This window comes from Coturnix japonica, chromosome Z (genome assembly GCF_054131305.1).
Source record: "Coturnix japonica strain WE chromosome Z, WE-NBRP24, whole genome shotgun sequence".
In the NCBI taxonomy this organism is placed as follows: Eukaryota; Metazoa; Chordata; class Aves; order Galliformes; family Phasianidae; genus Coturnix; species Coturnix japonica.
In genome coordinates, this window is record NC_140702.1 from 46,634,561 (window position 1) to 46,656,939 (window position 22,379).

Consider the following 22,379-nt stretch of genomic DNA (forward strand, 5'->3'; position numbering starts at 1 on the left):
TAAATTAGAAAATCCTGAGGTACCTGAACATCTGCTTTGAATAATAGGTAAATAACAAATATTGTTGAAGTATTATTTGTTACTCTTATGGCTTAGGAAAAGAGATGTAAAGAAATCCTGCCTAAAATGTTGCCTGAGCAAGAGAGCATTTATATATATATATGTATATATATATATGATACACCTTTTTGTTTTAAAGTGTAGCGTCAGTAAGAGGAAGCTGGATCTATACCTTGTCTGGGAAATGTTCAAATAAAAAAATGGAATTGAAACAGAAGTACTGGTAATTTTGCTACTGCTCAATACTGTGGAAGGCAATCAATCATATCTCATATTAGACAGCTTTTCTAAAACAGTGTTGGATTTCCCAGTGGTCTTCAATTTGTACTCCATCAGGAGTCATTTGTCAGCAGGTCCTTTATGGCAATGAATCAAAGAAACATCCTCATGCCAATAAAATACATATTAGGTTTGAGATGCAAACACTTGTCTACACTGAGAAAAGCAATTCAGAGAAACCCATTTATAACAAAAAACTTGGTCTGGTACAACAAGCTCACAAGAAGTCCTACAGTGCATTTAAACCTCACCCAAATGAAACTTTAGTATGCATGTTCAATGCAGCTGGCATGGGATCATCTCAGCTATGGTGAAAGGCAAAGTTCAGAGAAACTAAAAATCTGGAGAAAACAGAAGAAAACAAGGCAAAAAAAATCAGGCTCTGTTAGTCAAAGAAAAGTTTGCTTTGCTTTTCCAGATTTTCTCCATAGCCATTTCTATGTAGCCATGTTCATTAAGGAATCTGGCTCAGGATGACAATGCACTATACACAGTTTTATGTAATCATTTAACCATGTGGTAAGACAGCTAAAGTGTGCAGAATACAGCTACTGCATGGCATATTAGTCTACTGACATTTTATAAAAGAACATTGCATCAAAGAAAGAAAAACAAGTACAGTTTTTCAAAAATCACATTATGGACAGTATGGATTATTTTGAAGAAACAGTAAGCAATAAATTTCTTTGTCAACATTTTGTTTAACACACTGAAGCTCCAGAAATTAGTTTTAAGAAGATTTTGAGTACTTTTTAGAGAAAATTATGAATACAAAATCAAGAGCAGAGATAAGATGCTATAATAACATATTACTATCTTAATGACAAAATATAAACTACCTTAAATCAGAGAAAGTAACAACGTATGACCTGAAAAGAAGTCCAAATAAATTGTGGAATTTCCTCAGAGATATTTTGCTCCAGAAAACGCTGAGCAACCCAGACATATCTTCAGATAGATCTGACTTGTTCATATGTAAGGCTATATAAACTTTAGAAGTTTCTTTCGACTACAAATATTCCATCATCTTGATCTAAATAGTTTAAAAATTGCATTTATTGACTCTTCTGTTTTCAAGCTTTTACTTCACACTGTTTGCTTGTTAAATATATGGATTCACCTCAGCCTCTCACCTTCAGCGTTTTCTGATGCAATAAATCCCATTTACTCTAAAGAAAACAAAATTAACTTGAGCAACAGTACTACTAGAATTCTTATCTTACTCTGTATCCAGAGGTTATCAAATAATACTCCCTGTATTATGTAACACAAAATGCAATACAGAGACCTACCTGAAATGTGCTGATATCAGTTGATGACCTTACATTTGGCAGAAGGAAGAATCATGCTTGTCCCTGGTAATGCATTTTAAACTGTCAGGGATGTGTGCAAATTCAGAACAACCTCTATAATACATCTCTTCATTTGGTTGCAAAGAGCAGGTGTACCCTGCTTGGCCAGGTGTGAATCTGGGCTCCTGCTAGCTCTGCTGAGGAACCTGCTTAGTTACAAGTATTACCTGGATAAGGTATCATGAAGTTAGGACTGGAGATGGACTCTACCAGTTCCTTTCTTTATCCCCACAAAGCAGCCTCCCAGATGCAAGGCAGAGCTGCTCTTTTGGTGGGTTGAAAGTAGAAGCCTTGTCCATGGAGTTTTCTAAGGAAATTAACAGCTTTGCTTCTGACAGCTCAACTTCCCCTCTTTTCTCTGTAATGCACTTGCCTGGCAGGGACATATTTTATGTTGGTTCCCTGGTTCCCAGAGACACACTTGATCGTTTGCTGAAACAGACAAGACAAATACAACCTGATATTAACTCCTGAGTGTTGGGATGCACACCTATTTTCACAGACAGATAAATAAAACATGCATTTCAGATTGCAAGTACCCAGCACTTCCACTGCAGAAGGCATACCTGGGGATGCAGAAGCCACTTTGGACTCAGAACTTATAAGAAACTCCTAACATTCCTCAAATTCTGATGAATCTCTTGTTCCTCTTTGCAGCATCATCAGTTCAACAGCAGGATTAGCAGTATTGCTTGCTTAGCATAGTCCATAGACTTTATCAGGAAAATGAATTTTTGTAAGTGATTCTTTTCTTAAATTGAATAAGCACAGAATCCAGAGATCCTAATTCCTGGACACCTCATTAAGAATGCTGCAAACATCTAAAAACTGTCTGGTCAGTAATACTGATCATACCTTAGGCTACTATTTATACATATGTTAGTACCAATATGTGAGGTTTAAGCAGTTTTTTGTAGAACATGTTTTTTCCTGCATTACGAACAACACCTTGGCTAAATACTTTTTAAGAATTATTGCACTATGAATAAGTGTCTACATTTCACAGACTGATAAAGAGACTGTTATATTGTGCTGTGCATAACACAGCTTAAGTCTTCTGTTTGTGGAGTCCCTAAAATTTTCCAAAAGGACTGAACTACCAAAAAAATACAAAAACAAACAAGCAAACAAAAAAAAAAGCACCAAGTCAGAACTCAGAGCATCATGTGAACTCTCCAGAAAAGGCTATAACAATTCAAAATTGATTTTTATCTTTAATTGAGTTGTACAGTCTGAATCAGTGCTACTTGTGTTTGAATGCACATAGTTTGCTCCAGTGCTAAATGATCTGGGTGAATACAAACCAGGCTGTTACAAGCAAGATGTTCATGTGATATTTTAGGCTATACATTCAAAAAGCAAATATTGAATTTTCCAGGCATTTATTAAAAAACAAAACAACAACAACAACAACAACAAAACTCTAATATAATTACAAAACCTAAAAACTTACTTTAAGTCACCTGAAACATACACTAGAACCACATTAAGTAACATAAAGAGTTACAAAAAAAAAAAAGTTATTTTATTTTCAACAATATACAGCCTGTTGAAGTTACCAACATCTAATACATTACAATAATGTTACTATGTTTTCCTTCAATTAGAATATTTGAAATAACTCTTTTTCAGCCAAATTCTGTGTCAATACCCACAATGATGAATACTAAACATAGAACTCACATTACTAGCAGAATCTAGCTTCATCATGCAGCATGCAGTGTTCTCATCATCTAGTTGCAATTTATAATCGAATTAATGTAATTAAAGTATAACTGACTATATACAATTTGAGCACTTTTAATTACAGTGCAAGTTATAAAAAAAATCACAGTATGAGTAAAGCTTAACTCCCACACAGATAGAATATTATAATTTTCCTTAAACATACAACACTCTAGGAAATGTTACCATCAGAGAAATAAAGACCACACTAGGAAAGAATTATACAAATATTTCATATGTGGGAAGCAAGGTCACTTCATTATTTGAATCAAAAATTGATGTAAGTATAAATACTAGTACATCATCCTTAGTTATTAAAGCCTTCCATGATGGCTTAAATGACAAAAAGCATAACTATCTCTAGTTCTAAGTCTTTAACTTAGAATATCAAGCTAAAAATGAGACAAACATTGTTAAAATGGGTTTTATTTCAATCCAACAAAGAACTTCAAGAATGATCTTCAAAATTATGATTGGGCTTCAAAAAACTGTTCAAATTTGATGCCTCTAAACTGGAAGGTCATTCTACTTTATCATTATGTTTCCAAGAAAACCTCTTTCTTGATCCTGGACAGTAATGCCAAGACTTTCCAGGGCCTTGGTAGTGAATGTGTCATTTATTTGCTACCCTAATTCCCATAGCAATTAACTCTGTCTTTAATAAGATGAGCTGGAACTGCTCTTGAATGTGTTTTTCCCTCTCACAGATGACCCTGTTCTACAAAGGTCTGTGAGATTTCCACTGAGGAAATCTGAGATGAAAGCAAAAGTGAAAGAGTTGTGCAGAGCACATCCAGGGAATGCAGTCTGCCTGAACATGCTGCACTTATCCATATGTATGTACTACACAGGTGTGTTGCTTTGCTGAAGCTGTTATGAAGAAGCCTACCCCTCCTTGTGATGACCATCCAGCCCACTTACCCTGGATGCTTAGCACTGATTTTGCAGGCAAGGCACTGACAGCGTCTGTCTTCACATTATTACAGATGCCTCCTCAGTCTTCAAGAATTTATGGCACCCCAGTTAGACCTTTTGTTTCCACTTAGCTGAAATATAAAAATTCTGGAGCATTTCCTCCTTTTTTTTTATTTTTTATTTTTTATTTTTGTGAAGAAAAACTTCAATTGACTCTTAAAAAGCAGTTGCTTGCTACATGCACAGTACACATAGGGTGTTTTTACTGTAAGAATAATATCTCATCAATCTCTGTAAGCATCTTTTCATCTATTTCTACTCTCTCTGATCTTACTCTAATGAAAATAAATGAGGTATAACATTTGCCTTCTCTTTGTGTTGCTCTGTGTCTTCCCCAAAGCAAAACCTGAGCATGAGTTTTCTATTTCAAAATGAACTTACATATTTCTAGCATCTGAATGTCCCTGAATTGAATTCATGCAGCCTCACACATCATGCATATGTACAAACACTTGCATATACACAGTGAAAGCTTCTTTCTGAGCTAGGGGCCATTTGGTGAAATTAATTACAGATCTTCTTTACTGGACATAGGCTAAATAATGTTTGGAACTGATGCACATATTCTCAAATAACAGGTATTCTCATGAAGTAATATATGGAAACTTGTCCACATAATATGCTCTTTCTCTGCATGTAATAGAATATCATTTCTCAAGACAGCATTTAAGTCTTTTTTTAAACCACAAGGCCGTTTCAGCCACTGCAGTTGCCAAAATAACTGTGGTAACTGTAAAGGGCTGCAGTAGAATTTCAAGTGTTTATTGCCAAATGGAAGGAATTTTGTGGTAACTTTACATACAGCACTCAGATGATATTTGAAAGTCCTCTTCCTTCTTAGCAGCATCCCATAAGCAGTTTATAACAAACTCATAACAGATGTGAAAAACTCCTGTGGGTTTTTAAGGTCTCAGCTAGATTTCCAAAACTAGTTCTGGATCCTCTGTGCCAGTAAATTAAAAAAAATAAATGATGTATCTCTGCTTTTTATAGATGTACACATATAATTAATATTTGTATGTTTATATACAAACACATAGACATGGGTACGATAATTCTAGTTTAGATAAACAGGTGAATAACAAAAAAGGTTACTATCTCTCTCATCAAGGTGTTGAAAATCAAGAATAACTTCAGGAGTAAGAGAAAGTTTCAAGTAATAGACATTATACAGCTCTGGAATATACTGCATATGATGGTTGTACAATCTCCAGTACAGGCTATCTCCTGGATTCATTGTACAAAAAAATACATAGAATGAAATATAGCATGCTGGTTTCCCTTGGAGCAGGAGAATGGATCAAATCCCTATCTTTAAAATGATTTTATGACAACATTGTTAAAGCCAAATCTTCAACCAGTAAGATGGAAGACCCTCTTTTAATTATTCTGTCATAGCACTTAAGACATTATGTATTTTGTTTACCCATTTCTTAGCCAAGGAAAGTAATGTGGTCTCATCCTCTGGAGTCCACTGAATATGTAAGTGTGAACTGCATGATTATACTAGCTGCTGTTCTTTTTCTTTCAAGGATATATGTCTGCAATAGAAGAAGTAGAATAACTCCAAACTTCTTCAGAACGCTTTTTATGTTATCTCCTGTGCAATCACATAGTATTAATCTCAGCAGAAGTCATTTTTGTTGCAGCAGTGTAACCAGCAAACCCTTGGTTAACCTATTAAAAGAAAAAAAAAAAAAAAAATCCCATGGGGGGTAAAAAAAGAAAAAAAGAAAAGAAAAAAAAAAAAGAAAAACAACAGAGAATCTGTAACATATGGTAAATTTATCATTTACAGAAAGGTCTGACTTATTGCCAACATGCTATACTAACAAATATACAAGAGCAACCTTAAGAGACTAAAGGGGCTGGTTTTTTTTTAATTTGAGATCTAAATTATTGTAATGAGTATTTATGATTTTGTGTTCAATGAAATGTTCCAGAATCCTTCTGCTTATTTCCTTCTTCTAAACAATCTTTTTTTAAAAGAAAAATATTACATGACCTCAGTTATTATAATCAGTCCTCCAAAGGATGTCTTTTCCTTTTCTTTACCTTTTGAACACTGAAAGTCTGTAATCATATAGCTCAAATCACTGCAGATGTAGAAGAAAGACATCAATATATTTATTTATTTATTTATTTATTTATTTATTTATTTGTCAAAAAGAATGTATTTGCCAGTTTGCCATCAGAACAGGGGACTGTGTTGAATACAAGGAAGATTCTCAAAGTACTAGAATAAACACCTATTCCACAAGTATTCTTATTTATCTTTTCTAGTCTTACTGTTCTCTGGCTAATTTATTTCCCTCCAGATGTTTCAAATTTCACGACAGCAGGCATGAATTACTTCAGAAAAGTAGTTCTTTAGAGTGAAACTGTCTCATGACTGGTTTTGTTTCCAATAAGACTGACTAAACCTGAAGATAGTATCTGATCCAAGTACTCAGAGATATTCTGTGTTAATTTTGCTTATAGAATTGTTAATCTTAATCTTGCTTGTCTGTTTTATGTTGCTTCCATAAAGTCTTACATAGATTTTGTTTTTCTTTCTCAATAACTTTTTCCAAATTCTCTTATTCTTTATTTAAATTCCGAATCTTTAACTGGCATCAATCAAACAACAATATGATGTATCTTTCAATTCATTTATTCCTACATCAGAGATTCTTTGGTTTCTCACAACAGTTTTAGTTATTAAAATTTCACCCAACAATGCTATAGTACTTCTAGTGAACCCTTGTCTCTCAGACAAACATTCCCTGTCTTTCAAGGTCTCCACACAAGAATGCAGTACCCTCTTTTAGTCTTCTTGGAGGAAGAAGGAAAACTAAGGATAGCTATGTGGTACTGAGGGCATGGCAGGGACAAGTTTATGAGACTGCACTGAAAGCACTGTGAGCAAACAGCTTCTATTCTGAAGGTATTTTTACTTTGGATTCCACAGTTTCATAGAAAATACGTCAGTCAGTTGCTCTTGTTTTTTTTTGTGTTCTGTACTCCATATAGTGACTAATTTCAGGGCCTTTGCAATGCAGATCAGTTCCTGAGATAATAAACAGTTTTAATAACAGTCATTTCATAGAGTCATAAAATCCTAGAATCACAGAATCATAGAATGGCCTCAGTTGAAAAGAACCTCAAAGACAACCTGGTTTCAACCCCCCTGATATGTGCAGGGCCACCAACCACCAGACCAGACTGCCCAGAGCCACATCCAGCCTGGCCTTGAATGAACTCCAGAGATGGGGCATCCACAACCTTGTACTATCAATGCATGTAAACAGTTATTCCCCTTCCTGTTCATATGTTCCCTTCAAGTATCAGAAGGCCACAATGAGGTCTCTCTGGCACCTTCTCCTTTCCAAGCTAAATAAGCCCAGATTCCTCAACCTCTCTTCATAGGAAAGATGTTCCAGCCCTCTGATATCTTAGTGGTCCTTCTCTGAACATCCCATGCTGCTGTCTTCTTGCAGGGTAGCTCTTTAATTCCCCTTAGGGATTTCCCTTGAGTTCCTTCATTCCCTTGTCCTGTTGTCTCTGTGGTCCCTGGCTCATTGCTGCAACGTTTTAAATGTGCTGCATTTAGTTTAGCTATGTTTTCAACTCAGTATTAGGCCAAGAATGGTGGACTGTGACATCCCATCTTGATTACAAGTATTCTACAGGATAGTAGGTCAAACTACTTGCTAAATTTGAGATAGACATCAAAGGAGAGCTGCTTCAAAAGTAATGCCTCCTATTTTATTATTATGCTGGCCCATGACATTAGTGGCAAATGCTGGTGGTATGGTAGTAGAGATTGAACTTTCCTACCGGAACTGCATTACGTTTTGTAGTCACATAACAGATGGCAGCAGGGGACAAAATCTGACAAACTGATACCTGATGTGGACGTATGTATGAGGCAAAGGAGTGTCAGAAAATTATTCTGTGCAGAAAACTTGGCACCCAATGACGTCTATCGATGATTGCTCAAATATTTTTGAGACCAAATAGTGAATGTGAACATAGTGGTGTGTTTCAGCAGTGGTGACACTGACAGTGGTCACCTCTGCTGGTGCAGAGTCTGATGAAGTGCAGACTCTTGAATTTTGCTGGGGGAAAAAAAAAAAAAAAAAAGGCATGGCTAATGGTGGTGACTATGTTGAGAAACAATGTTTTATAACTGAGAATTTGCTCTATCAGATTGTGTTATGTTCTTCATTATAGTTTCCATGGGAAAAAAAGAAGAAAAGAAAAAAAAAATAAATAGGAGGAAATATTTTCAGAGCAACATACACAGAAGGTAGAAAACTATCTTTCTTCTCTCATCCACAAAGCAAAACACTGAAGTCAAACAGGCTGGCTGTGACTTACATTACTTACTCCTGGTGAATCCTAAGTGATTATTTTCATAAACCTACTTTTGCTTCAAGTATAGAGAACTCATTTCCAAGCAGACTGGTTTTATGATTTTCCCATGTGAAAGCACTAAATTTTAGTTCTTTCAAGTTTTGAAGATGAGAGCCACATCCTTTTATCAACAGCATGATAATGATCAATAGCATGATCAATAGCAGCCTCACAACAACATCTTCATACGCATTCCACAAAGAACAGATCATTGTTTTTTGGATATTGTTTATCAAGAAAGACACGACTCAGTTCTTTTCCAGTACTGCTATTTCCTTGAGTTCTTGAACACTGTTTTTAGGCAAAAAGGCCTTTGAGAATTTTTCAGTGATGTATGAGGGGAAAAAAAAAAAAAAAAAAAAAACCAAAACATTATATGCCTCCTTTTTCACTAATTCCCAGTGAGCAGCAAAACTACATTTTCATTTTTTGTTACTTTACTACGAGTTTTGGGGGTAAAATTGTCACTGTTGTATTTCATGTTTCTTGAAAATTCCAGCTGTGCATGAAGTTTTGTGTTCCTAACTATCTCCATGTGTTGCAGGTAAAAGTTTCTATTAACTTCCTTTTTCATCTGTTCTCACTTCTAAACCCTGTACATAAGATTGTGCATTAGAGTCCAGTCGTTAGTTCCCTGTTCTGGCCCACTGGTCTCCTGATACATCAGTGAGTTGTTCTTAGCATTCGCACGTATTCATTTTCAATGCTGGCCTAAATAATTATGCTTCTTTGCCCTTTAGAGCTGCATTTAGTTTCCTAATGTAAACTACAATTTGTCTAATGAATATTTTGCTGTTTACTATAGTGATGAGATAGTCTGAAAATTCTACTGTTCATTGCTTTCTTATTGAAAAAAAAAAAAAAAAAAAAAAAAACCCAGCTTGTTCAAAGGTTTTCCTTCAGTATGCTTAATAGTGTCATGTACTTCTCATTCATAGCGCACTCCATTTAATTGGAAACTGTCTCTACCTGTACCCACTCACTTTAAATGATATTTTTAATTCTACTATCCAATTTACTAATTTTTAACACATTTACTCATTCCTGATATATACTCCAGACCCTAGATTTTAAGTGACATTAAATTAAATCTAATGATATTTTTCATGGACAAATCTAGTCCCTATGCTTTAAAAAAAAAAAAAATTATTATTCTTAAATTACCTGCTACATACCTGAGAAAACTAGTTATCTTGCCACTGTGGTGTTTGTCCCTGACAGACATACACACAAAAATCTACCAGATTATCAATCTTAGGACTGAAAACTAATATCATGATAAAGTTTGTAGTTGACTGACTCCCATGTATGCAAGATCCAAGTGCACTCAAAATATGCATAATCTCAATACAGAAGCCATTAATGTATCTGCCAAATGTTTAAACAATTATCTGATCAAAGCCGTCACTTAAATTTGAGGTGTGAATATGGTGGAGATACCACTGATAGTCAAGCTCTAAATTCACAGCAGTGACCTATTCAAAGAACAGAATAACAGGACAGTCTTTTACACAAAAGTCCGAGAATTCTGTTGCCACATCAGTAACAAAGCCCCAGTTTTTTGTGAACAGTTTGGGACTGTCTGGAGAATGCAGAGAGTAAGTAAGTAAGTAAGTAAATAAATAAATAAATAAATAAATCCAACACAGAAATGTCAGGTTTCTAATGATGAGATTCAGATCTTGATGATCTATCTGCAGATCCTTCCATCTTTGCTCAGGCGTGCAATGATACTGCCATATCATTGCCACCTTCACTAACTCAGAGGTCTCTATACCTATCTTTTGTGTCATTGAAGTTAAGTTAAAATTAGAGATTGATCAACAACTATTTAAGCATTAAATACATAGCTGCTTCAATTTTCTTTCTTCTTGAACCCCTCAATACAAAGGTGAGAAATCAACTCCTAGAAGATTTGTGTTTCTGATCATGTATCTATAATACTATAACACACACTACCCAACTCTCTTCAGTGTCTGATTTTAATCACAGATAAATGAGCATAAATTCCGGTCTTCCACATTCAGTGAACGGACTTCAGTGTCTTGCAAAAACAACATATAGACTTATTTAATCCTCTCCCTATGGAGGCTTCATTTGAGCCTGTGCCTACCTTGTATCTCACAAATTACAAATGAATGAGTATGTGTCCTTATTGCATATGAAAACGTACTTTTGTAGAGTGTAAACATACTTACATTCTACATTAAAAAGGAAAGCAAGCAAAGCTGGGACAGTAGAATTACAGTTCCTAAAGATGTTGACAGCTTAGAGAAACTGTGTAAAACTGTTTCAGTAGAAGTTTACTGTAGTCCCTTTAAGAGGAGAAACCTCTCTGAGAAGCAGTCCTTTAGAAAAGAAACAGCTTATATACAACTGTGAGGTGAACTCCTGCTGTCAAATACCTACTCTCCAGTAATGCAAACATAAAGTTAGAATCTATAAATAGGAGTATAGGAAGCAATATAAACTAATTAACTCTCTTACTCTGCTCAGAATTGGTAGCACTTAAACTGCAGATTTAAAGCTTTCTGATTTTGAAGGGAAAAATCTTCCCCTTTCATTTCTATGATACCTTGATAAAGTGGACCACCATTATGATTCGCTTTGCTTGTAAGGCAAACATACAAAATATGAGCTCACCACTATGGGTTAAATATTCAAACAATTCTTTCCAGAAATCAACTGTTATGAAAATGTAAATCTTTTTATATTGTCTTTAATGTCCACTGTCTGAGACTCTTTAAAAAGTAATAAATTCTGTAATATAGTATATATACATTTTTCCCTAGAATATTTATAATTCGGTGAAAAGTATTATTTATCTGCGAGTATCAGTGGAAATAAGAAGAAAAATAAATCCAGTTGCATCTTTTATCTTACTTTGGCACAGCTATCCCATACTAATCTAAAATATAAACAGCTTCTGATTACACGTCGATGCATGCACTCCAGAAGGATTTACCAAAAGAGCAGAGAAAAAGACCAGTGTGAGAAAAGGATTACATTATATTGTTGCAGTGATCTAAGACTTCTTTTCACTCCTATGCTGATATGTTTTAAATTTATCTCTTATTCATTCTTCAGATTTCTTATAAGAACAGTGATTGGGGAAAGAAAAAAAAAAAAAATCTTAGCTTTGTGTTTTTTCAGAAATTACTGAAGAAGTATTGGTGTTTCCTACTATCCATGACTTTCTGCAATGACCACTAAAGCTGTTAAAGATGAATAGGAGAAAGAATGAGTGAAAAAAAAAGAAAAGAGCAGACAAGTGTTAAGCTGAAGAATATGAAAATTAGGACCTTCTGTTCCCACACACTGTACACAGTGCTGCCCAGTGATGAACCAAATCCAATCTTGATGAGACAATTTTATCCTGATAAAATAAAACTCATATATTCTACAGCCAAACTCAATTGTTGCTGGAGAGTCAGGTACAAAGTCAAACATAAGTGGTAATTCCTTCAAGTCTTCAAGTATGTCCAAAAAAAAAAAGGGGGGGGAAGTTTTAAAATATGTATTTCTGGTGTCTCAAAAATTATTGTAAATTTACTATACATTCTGACATTTTCTAATTAAATATTGTGATGTATTGAAATGATGTAGAATCTCTGTAAAGAGTAACATAAATGTACATTTGTGTACCATAGCTTAGTCTTGCTGGCAAGTAAAGATGAGACTGCTTTCATTCACTTTCTTTCCTGAAGACTTACTTGTGGAAACCCAAAATTCACTGATGCACTCTCAGCAGATATTAGAAATGTCTGATGGATCTTTGCTGGGGCTCTGTTACTCAATCAGCAGCAAGGATGTAGAACAAAGCAGCTATGGCTTTCATTTGTTTTGCTCAGCGATCATAGTAAACATCTGTAACAGAGGAAAAAAGCACAGGCACCATTTGTTTTCCTACAGTACTACTGTTTATTGGATCGCCTCCTCTCTGAAACAACTCCAAGTCTTTCACAGTAAAATGGGGGTAGGGCATTTTTCCATTCTGATGTTTCTACACTTAACTTCTTTTTTCTATTTCACAAAAGTGGAGAAAACATCAATCTTTTATTTTCTTTTTCCTGATAGCAATGGAAAATGGACTGTTTTGTAATATTCAATCAGTTTGTGTGCTTTTCTAAGTCACACAGAGAGCTGTTTTGAATCCCAGAGGCACAGTTCTATCTTCAAGTTAAAATGAGTTACCAAAAAATAAAGGAACATTGTGATATTTTTAATATAAAAATCCTATCTACAGCTAAACAAACTGGAAACAAATGATCCGTAAACAATAATAGGGAATTTTTACTTGAGAAAGATTCCTGAAGAGCTTTTAGTAAAGACACTAATCATTCCAAGTGATAAAAAGAGCCATCTGAGATAAAGCGCTGGAAAGGCTGTCCATGCAATGGTCCTGAATGCTAATGAGCATTGCTTTACACAGAGGACAGCGCTGAACTTCAGAAATGAGCTAAATGATTCCTCTCCATTGCTGCTGACAAATATTTCAGCCATAAGACCTGATTAAACACTAATTGCTGCCCAGCAGTGAATGCATTTTGTGGCATCTTTCAATGAAAATGAGGATGTGTAACCAACCAAGAAATTCACTAGCTTGGAAATGACCTGTTCGGAGAATCTGATGGACATTTAGTGATATTTTTTACCATTTTCATGCTGAAGTATTTTTAAAATTGTCATCATCTTAATGAAAAGGTCATGTAATAGAAAAACCTTTCCCTGATTGATCTGCATAGAATTTCCATGGAGTAAATGTCATTCCAATTTAGTTGTTTTCAAGAATATTTTGACATATGTATCATTATATGAATCAATATGACTTGAAGGAAAAACATTAATGAACCACTTCTATCATTATGTATTTATTAAAAAATTCTGTCACACAAGTTGACCCTAATAACATTTAAACTCAAAATACGGGACCTTTAATGGGCTAGGTTAAATTTCCTTCTGTAGATAATTCATCTGACAAATGCAGTTTTTCTTCTTTGTTCATAAATCATTCATGAATCCACCCCAATTATATATACATAAAACAGGAAATATTTGTGAGTGATTATAAATAGATGTTAACTATCTGTGGGCATATTCTGAGCAGATTATGCAAACAAATTTTGACTTCTAAGTCATTCAGATAACGGTGCCTCCATCTGCTCCAGTCATTTTATTGGATACGCAGAACATGGGGCTATTATTTCTGCTCCCCTGTAAGAGGCCAGGAAATGATAAAAGCCTTTGTAAGAAGAGATAATAACTAATAACAAATAGCAAAATAATTTGAAGGGAAAAAAAAATCCATAGATTTTATTATAAGAAGCCATACTTCTCTTGGCACTTCAGTGTTCATTTCTCAAATCAGCAGCAAATCGCTTGTATTTAAATGTAGAAGCATAATGACAGTTAAAAAGAAAAAAAAGAAAAAAAAAAAAAAAAAAGGAAGAAAGAAAAGAAAAAGAAAGGAAAAAAAAAAAACATTTTACAGCACAAATAGATATGTCCAAAACAACAGACTACAACGCAGCTCATTTACTCTATGTGAATTTCATCCTTGAAAACAGATCCAGATTTCCCTTACTTATCTATCAAATGCTGACAGCATACATTGCAATTTTTATCTAACACAAACTAAAGAGATTATAAAGAAAGATGACACTGGATTTAAAGCAAGTAAGCAAACACAGATAACCAGAATACTAGTCATAGATACTTTTCATTAATTAACATTCAAATTAACATTTCTCAAACTCACTGACATGTAATGATAGACAAGTATGTCCAAAATTAAAAAGATACCATATACTCTTGCAGAATCTTCTTCCTTGAAAGCATTGCAAACATGGCAAGTTACATTTGCAACTGCTGTGATCATGAATGGAATACCACTGTACATGCAGAGGGAGGCTGGAAGAAAGGGCTTCCATAGGTCCCTCCGAGTTGACTCCTCCAAAGTGTTGTTAGGTGGACTGCAATGTGCTATGATTAATACTCTCAGGTAATTTGTAACCATGTCACAGAATCACAGAATCACAGAATGACGCGAGTTGGAAGGGACCTCAAGGATCATGTAGTTCCAACCCCTCTGCCTAGCAGGGCCACCAAACATACACATTTACTAGATCGGGTTGCCCATGGCCTCATCCAACCTGGTCTTGAACACCTCCAAGGACGAGGCATCCACAATCTCCCCGGGCAGCCTGTTCCAGGGCCTAACCACTCTCCTAGTGAAGAACTTCCCCCTAACATCCAACCTAAATCTTCCCTCTTTCAACTTAAAACCATTTTCCCCGTGTCCTGCTATTGTCAGCCCTTTCGAAGAGTTTACTCCCCTCCTGGGTGTAAGTTCCCTTCAGGTACTGAAAGGCTCCAATGAGGTCACCCCGCAACCTTCTCTTCTCCAGGCTGAACAAACCCAACTCGCTCAGCCTGTCCTCAGAGGGGAGGTGCTCCAGCCCCCTGATCATCTTCGCAGCCCTCCTCTGGACCCTTTCCAAAATCTCTATGTCTTTCTTGTACTGAGGGCTCCATACCTGGACACAGTACTCCAGATGGGGCCTCACAAGAGCTGAGTAGAGAGGGACAATCAGCTCCCTATCCCTGCTGACCACCCCTCTCCTGATGGAGTCCAGGATCCCATTTGCTTTCTGGGCTGCCAGAATGCACTGCTGGCTCATGTTGAGTCTTTTGTCCATCAGGACCCCCACGTCCTTCTCTGCTGAGCTGCTCTCAAGGACCACTCCTCCCAGCCTGTACAGGTGCCTGGGGTTCTTCCAACCCAAGTGCAAAACCTTGACAGCTTTCCAGCCTGTCAAGGTCCCTCTGAATGGCATCCCTTCCTTCAATGTCTTCAGCTGAGAGATAATTACTCAGTTTGGAAATGTGTTTTAGCACAAAATAAAACAGATGTGAAAACTACTGATAAAAGTAGTATAAGCAAACCTGTTACACTTCATTCTGAAATGGTCTGAAAATGCTTATGTCATCAGTTATCAGTCCCCATAGTTCCAATAATTTCAAACAACTGAAGGGTATTAATGAATAGCCATCGGGTAATGACATCTTAAATTGCTACATCTATTTCAGAAATGAGTGTTTGACTGTGCCCTAAGGTTCTCAACTTCAAAAGGATAGATTATGAGAAATTAAGAGTATTGGTTCATAAAGACAGCAGCACTGACAGAAGTATTAAAAAAAAAAAAAAAAAAGAAAAGAAAAAGGGAAAAATGGAAAAGCCAAAGGGAAATACTTCAGAGAAGGATTTCAGACATAATTAGCTAAGTAATCACCTCAAAAATGGATGCTAAACACAAGCAGAAAAACAATAAATGTTGATATAAAAGATAGTTTAACAAAGAAATGCTACATTTAGTCATCAGAAAGAACAGGAAATACCTAAAGAGGTCAAAGAGGTTAAAACATGAGAAGATCATGCGGAGAGAAAATACTGTACCTTCTATGTACCAAAAGGTTAAAATTAAGGATAATTTTCCAAAACTAAGCAAAGAGTTTTTATTAGTTTCAGTTAGGGTAAGTAAGCAATAGAAAGAAAGGAAAGGAAGTGGAAAAGTGTTTCAGATGAAATACAGTGCTGTCAAACGGATAGCATGAATGGCAATTAAGAATAACTCCTGCTTTAGTAGTGGTAACTACTAAAATATGCCTATCTGTAATTATGGCAGGGATTCAGTAATGAATTTCAAAAAGCAGAAATATTCCCAAACTTATCTGTTTCTTAAAAGAATACTTCAGACAGTTTCTTCTGTTTCACAGATATTTTTCAAAATTTATGTTGGTAAAACTACAACTATACAGTAAAAATGAAGCCTTATGTTCATTCCAAGTTTCAGATGCATATTTTCTTTCCAAATATACATAAATGAACTGTAAGCAGCTTAATACTCGTGTCCAGGGGGTGAACGCAGTAGTTAGTTTTGCTGGTTCCCTGCAAGGAGGGACCACGTGGAAGAGGCAGCTCCAGTTCTGTCCATTTGGCTGATGTGGGGAAAGGCAAAGGCAGAGATGGGAAAACTGAGTTTTCAGTGAAACATTGTCTGTTCTGAGTAATCAGCTGAAGTTAATTAATACATAAACATTAACAGAAAAGTCAAGATAGTCATAGAATCATAGAATCTTAGGGGTTGAAAGGGACATCTGGATTATGAAGTCCAAGACCCTGATAAAGCAAGTTCCCAACAGTAGGCTGTACAGGAAAGAATCCTGGCAGGTTTTGAGTATTTCCAGAGAAGGAGGTTCCACAACCTCTGTAGACAGCCTGTTCCAGTGTTCTGCCACCCTCACAGTAAAGAAGTTCTTTCTCGTGTTCAGGTGGAACTTCCTGTGTTCCAGTTTGTGCCTATCACCCCTTGTCTTTTCACTGAGCACCACTGCAAAGAGCCTGGCCCCATCCTCTTGGCATTCACCCTTCAGATACTTTTAAGATTCTCTCAGTCAGAACAGCCTAACAAGTTGCATGAAGACTAGCTAGGATCTACTGAAGTAGAGTTTTACCACAACTCTTATCAAATATAGCTACTCTAACACAGATTTTCATGCTTGCAAAATGAAAACTGTTGGAAATATAGTGGACTAATTTTTAAGAGTATCATTTTATGTTTTGCTATTTTAGTATTAAGAAAGTAAAAACAGTACAAAATAACAGTAAGATATAAGTTGTTTGGAAAGCATGTCTATACAGGAAAATGATAAAGCAAATGTTCCCCAAATATGGAACCAGCAGCACTGGAAGTTTGGTATCTATCCAGTTACAAGACTCTGCTTACGGAACTGAGCTCCATGCTGATGTAGTACCAATATGTAATTGACTGTCTGGAAAACATAGCGGATATACAACTCAAGTGATAACACCAGGATAAAGAACTGGAAAAAGGGAAAGAGTGGCAGCTAATTTTAAAAAATTCCTATTCAGAAGCATGGCAAAGCAATGAACTCTTAAAAAATAAAGAAACTAAAACTGTAAGTGAAGTCTGTCTGCATTCAAAAAAATTGAGAGAAGATCTCATTTTCTAACACTCTGCCACTCTTCTTGAAACTCAAAGACCGGGTTAATTCTTCTCGTAACAGCTGGTCATCTGTTTGTCTTTTTCCCAAGACACCCTCCTCAGACTTGAAAATAGGCAGGCATTGTAATCAGAAACATGGGCCATATCTAATCTAAAGTTATCTCTACACAGATCTCAAATGATGGGTTGTAGCAATGGTAACAGTGACAAACAAGAATTATTCCTCTGGGATCTGAAGGTAGAGCCAGTGGCACAATGAGTAGAGAAAGGAATGACATAACTTGGGCTGCATGTGCTCAGTAGAATGCATTAAAAATATATAAATGTATAAAAAGGAGAATTCAACAAAGACCTACCAGCTGTTCAGAAAGATGATAATCTGCTAGTACAATACAGTGACAAAAGCAGTTGGAAATTACGAAGAAGTGTTTGACTCCACACCTATAATAATGGAATTATTTAGCATTTATATTGTATATCTCAGCTGCATGGCTAAAGCTATTTACAAAAGATAGAGATCATTATCCTAATTTTAGATTTGGGAAATGGGTATGTAGAGAGTTTAAGCCAAAATTTTAAGAGTTGGCTGATGTGGGTGTTCTGAGAAAAAAACAAGGGATCCAATTGTACAGAGACTCCAATCATCTGCAGCCTCAGATAGAATGGCTAGTAGCTGCAGGTGCTCATCAAAAATTAAATCATGTTGCAAATGCACCAGGTTGAAAACTTTCAAATCTTTGTATCCTAAATTAGCAGATGCTTTCATGTAGGGTAACATGGTTGTTGTGGCAAAGGTTACTTGTAAAGCTGAATAATAGGAATAGAACCAGTTCACCAGATTCCCATGTTACGTGGTGTTCTGGAATAAAATTTGAAGTGTAAAGGAGACAAAAGCTTTAATTTAAGTTGGAGAATTTGACCTCTAATTTATAATAGGAAAGACAGGAAATAGCGTGTGACAATAGAATGGTCATGTTCTATTTTCAGAATATACTGGCTATGTAATATAAATCCTAGTATAGATCTCAATAGCACAACAGCTACAGTATCAAGACAGTAGCAGACTTTGAAACGGAGCTCTTTTCAGGTACAGGATAAAATTACAGTTGTTATTTAGGCTCCAATTCTTGAGCCATTTCAGAAGGAGTGGAATCGGACACTTCTGAATATCAACACAGTGCATGAAGGTATTGCTGAATGTTTATAATAATTGCATCAGTATTACCAAAGAAAGAAAGAAAACAGAAGTGACATTTGCCTAAAGTTAATGAAGCTGAGTTCACTAATCCCCTCCTAGATTAGAGGCTTCCAAGTATCTGACTTTGGGAATAAAAGATGCAATTATTATATTGAAAGCTGGGTCCCAACAAAATTTCCAATCCTCTCCCTATTATAATAACTACTAATGCCCTTGCTACAGTTTGCATATGTTCCAGCATGCAGCTCACTACAGAAAAAGCTTCCTCTTGAGAACAATCTCATAAGGCAGAAGCAGCTGCTCTTGTTCCTTCTGCTCTCCCTCTTCAATTCTTTGGAGTCATGTCACTAAATTTCAAATGATAAGTTTGCTTTATTACTTTAGCTTTGAGTGGAGGTTAGGGACAAGTTGGTAGCAAGTCTTAGACTTCATATTGCAACGCATGAGAGAACAGCCCTGGAGCCAAGGTAAAGCCCTGCTCCCTACCAATCTTAAAGTTGTTTAACTAATAAAATTAATCTGCCTCTTTAAAATTTAAAATAAAGACAAGATGTTTTGATTTTTATTTTTTTTTTTTTTAATAGTCTGGGTTGGCAAAAGTAAAGCGATATTATTTGTATGCTGATTTGTCTGGTGAAGAGCCAAACTGCAGATAGTTTGGACTGGTGCCACTTTGGGTTGCTTCATTTCTTCCTTTTCCCAAGCTTAACACAGCCAAGACAGCTGACATGCACCAGTGGCTGGCCATAAATTTAAGGAGCAGAAGAACAAGTGAGAAGGTCAAGAAGAGGTAGACACTAAAATAGCCATCTTGCCAGAGTTGCCACACCAAGACACAAATTAAATTATATTATTCATTTGCTATTGCACCAGTAATTACTACAATTTCTACAGATCTATTATGAATCCTGTTTAAAAACAGTTTACATTTATGCCTACTAACATTTTCTTCCAGGTCCTTATTGGCAAAAAACAAAAAACAAAAACAAAAACAAAACAAAACAAAAAAAGTTTAGACTTGGTAAATTATGTATCCACAAAAGAGCAAACACACCACAGACAACAGATTAATCCTGTAACACACCATCAGTTCTCAGCTTTACAAATCAATAAAATGACAGCAAAATAACATCTACAGAAAAACAACAACAACAAAAACCACCGCATCTGTAAAGTGCTAATCTACTTTAGTAGAAGTCTGTACCGAGGTCTCTTCAGACATCCAAGGCAGATAATGCCAAAGTGAACTTCTCAAGATGCCAGAGGACTTCCAGGCCAAAAGAAACAATAATGTACTTGAACAAAACACTGAAATGTAACTTTATGAGAAAGGTTACAAGTGACAGAAAAAACAGTTGCTCTTTCCAGCTCTGTTATTTCAAATTGAGCAATATCAAGTGTCAACAAATAGGTATGCCCTACAGCTCCTGCAGTCTGACTAGATTCTCCCTGTTTGATTTACAGGCTTCCAGTTTCTGATGAAACTTCCTCATTTCTTTTTTTCCTACTACTTGTAGTGTTCCCCAAAACCTTCTATTCCTGAACAGTTTAAATAATTCTTCATGGGAAGAATACCTCTTCTTACATGACTCAGTCGTATTAAAGGAATATAACACACAAACACACACACATAAAATTAATCCATGCATTATTCATTCCAAAATGTGAACCTCAAGGGCAATATATAAGGTTTAACAGTTTTAGATAAAGCCTTTGCCCACATGTATTTCTGCATTACCGACCAGCATACAACACAAAGAAAGATCTGTATGTTTTGCTGTGGGATGCAACATTTCCAGGATTTCATGCCCACCACTGCTTCTTAACTAGCAGATAAGTTTGCATTAGTAACCAGTCTTTTGTACATACTATACAACATACAGGCTAACTGTTCAGTGACTTCGTTTCCACATAGCAAGTAGAGTGATCTAGGCAGCTCTCTGTTTTTAGTCCTCATTACACCAGGATACAAACCATTCAGAGAGCTCCAGCAGTGTACTTAATTGCATGCCACAGTATACACAAGAAGCAAAATTTTCACCTTAAAAAACAACACAAAGCACAAATTCGCTGGACACAACTATAAACAATGAGGGAAAACACATCAGAAATTGAAGGAGAGATGAGTCTGTCATAAGCTTGCCTGTTTCCCAGATAAACACCTGGTACTGTGATGAAGAGGGTGAGAAAGCAAAAGGAGATCATAGTTATCTTTTCAGGTAGCAATGGGCACAAGAGAGTAAACAAGCAAATGATTACTTAATCTTGATTACTTTGCAAATCTAAAGGTATATAATTTACTTTTGTGTGTGTGTGTGTGTGTGTGTGTGACAGTTAATCTGGATCAGTCCTGTCCCTCAGTCCCCTAGTAATTACAGCTTAATATTAGAAAATACAGTTCTCCCTGGTAATTCACTCAGGCATTTGGATAACGGTCACCCATTCTCTCTCCTTCAGAGGAGAACTTTATCTAAGGCACTCAAAGTGGTCACCTGAGTTCATACGACTGTTTCATAGCAGAATCTCATCCTCAGAATTTCTCAAGCAGAATCCGATTTCCTAGAGACTGAAATTTCTTGCTGCATAAAACAGAAGTTCACTCTCTGGAAAGTGGTCAGGCAAGATACATTTATCAAACTGCCTTGTTTTAGAGAATCTTAGTGAAGACTTATATGAAAAAATTGCTTCAGCACCCCATGAAGAGCAGCAGCTGCTCCCCAGTGCAGCCTCACAAGGCAGCAAAGAGATTCTGAGCAGCCACTGATGGAAGTCTAGGGTGGACAAAATGAAATATCTCAAACAATAATTATGACTCTTATCCCTCAAGCAGAAATAGGTTCTTTAATGACTACAAGTTGCTAAGATACTAGGTCTGGACATAAACTATCATCTGAAAGACAACATTTGCAAAAACAGATGCCTTGCAAAGCCCTGCTGGGTTGGGTGCAATGTTACATAGACAGAAGTGGTGCAATTAAATCACAGACACTAATCATCTTTTGGAAGCTTTAATACCTAAGCAACTATTAATTTTGACCTGGCACACTATATACCTAATAATGTGTTTGGTAGTACATAACATAAATCACATCCTTTTTCCTTATGTTTCCTAAGAATTACTTATAATTTACAAAGTAACTGCCCTAGTATTTATTAATTTTAATTACAGAACCAACATATTTCCAGCAAAAGATTTAATCCACAATTGTAAAACTAAATATATTGCTGAATCGAGAAAATGAAGTAGTATTTAATTACCAGCAATTGCTATAAGTAACTGTCAAGTGCTAACCATTGCTACTACAAATCTTATGTAAAATGGAAAAAAATTATGTGTTACTGCTAATTTAATTGACTAAGCTTATT